This window comes from Charadrius vociferus, unplaced genomic scaffold, assembly GCF_000708025.1.
Source record: "Charadrius vociferus isolate BGI_N301 unplaced genomic scaffold, ASM70802v2 scaffold118, whole genome shotgun sequence".
In the NCBI taxonomy this organism is placed as follows: Eukaryota; Metazoa; Chordata; class Aves; order Charadriiformes; family Charadriidae; genus Charadrius; species Charadrius vociferus.
Window position 1 is genome coordinate 85,227 of NW_009649846.1, and position 1,865 is coordinate 87,091.

A 1,865-nucleotide genomic window follows, 5' to 3' on the forward strand; every position below is an offset into this window, starting at 1 on the left:
GTACAATTTTGGAATATTTCTGCTTCAGCTAGAAGAAATGAAAAGCAGAGGTAGTTCTTGCTGGCAACTAACTTTACAATTTTTAATGAGAGAGACAGGCAGAAGAGAAGCATTGTGGAGAAGAGGGGAAATAGCTAATGTAATTATATATACCTTGGCATTCTAGTTCATACTGGCTGCCAACCAGCCAAAGTATATGGATTCAAATACCCATAATGGAGTTTCAGAAATCGGGGGAAAATTCTGTATAGTTATAGACCAGTAGCTGTGCATTATTCTTTTGCTCTGATTAACTGATATAATTAGATTTGAATATTAAAATAGGAAAAAGAATATATCTCCAGTAGATAATGTGGTCATGAAAAACCCTTCCTTTATTTGGCATAAAAATAAAAGATATGATCTCTTCAAGAGTGCCCTCTTTCAAGAATAAATTGCTCATTAGTTATAGTGAATTTCCCCATAGTATATACGCAGTATGACATTTATGGAGGTTAGGTTTCTTGCTCAAGTAGGATTGGCCGCTGTGCAATAGAGGACATTATATGAATGGGATAGTTTTTGTATTTTACAACAATGTCTGTACTCGTTACAACCTTGATAACTCCCAATTTTCTCTGGATTCACATTGTTAAGAAGCAGACAGCATACATATTTGCAAAACCCCCAAATGGACTTTTGTACATGGATATTTTTTTAATCTGTTAATTAGAGAAGTTGTTCCTTCAGATGCTAATTCCTCACGCCCTGTATTACAAGGGCCTTGTTCGCCGAGGCAGTTGGCTAATGAGATAACCTTTATGAGCAAAGACTGTTCATGTAAGTAAAGGTTTGATGGTTCAGACCCTTGGCTATTAATGACCCTTCTTGAAAAAAAAAAATTATTGTCACACCACTGTTTAAATTTAGCTGTTGATTGTATATAGAATAATGCATGATCCCTTTTGCACCAAGATTGATGTCATCATTTGCCAGACAGACCAAGTACTCGATGAATGCCAATGACCCTTGTATTAATTTGCAGTCTCCCCATGGGATTAAGGCCATCTGTAGAGAAGTCTTTTAGGACTCTACGTACTCCCACTACTATAGGTGAAGCCCAGTGATTTAAACACGATCTGAAACCTTAGCACTGTAAATAGAATTAATTTTTAAAACAAAATAAAATAGATTTGTATTTCATACGCACTGGTAGGTCAGCTAAGATCCTACACATGTAAACATTTGTCTTGCAACAATCCTGTAAGTGTCCTTGAGAGATTTTGGTTGGAACTAGCTTGACTATGGCTGACAATGCTGCTTCCCAAGCTACCCAGGTCAGAAGCAGATATTCTTTTTCTTTCTTTCTTTCCCCCACACCTTCTAGAAGAGGGTAGGTAGTCTGGTTGTTGTGGGCTCACAATTACTTCATTCTCAGGAGACGATTCCTTATGAAGCTTAAGGACAATTTTACATATTCAGTTTCTATTCTTACTTTAGAAAAATATTCTTTCCTTGTTCTGGTAAAGGAGAAACCTACCACATGGGATGGTGAGAAAAAAAAAAAAAAGGTTATATGTGATGCTGCCTGAGAAAGGTTACTAAGCTTTTGCTGAATTCAGCAGGGTGTTAAAAGGCACCAGGAGTAGAATACGGGTCCAGACTATGAAGAAACGTTGGGCATGCCTGACTGAGTACACAGATCTTCAGTTTAATTATGACAAGAGAATTCTAAATCTGCAACATACATACATCTACTAATGAGTAGCAGATCTGAGTAAAATTAATGCAAACGGAGGAAAGAAGGGCAACTGTAGATTAAAAATGCTCTTTACTTTTTCATTAGACAATACATTTTAGAAAGGCAGAATCAGAGTAATGACCTT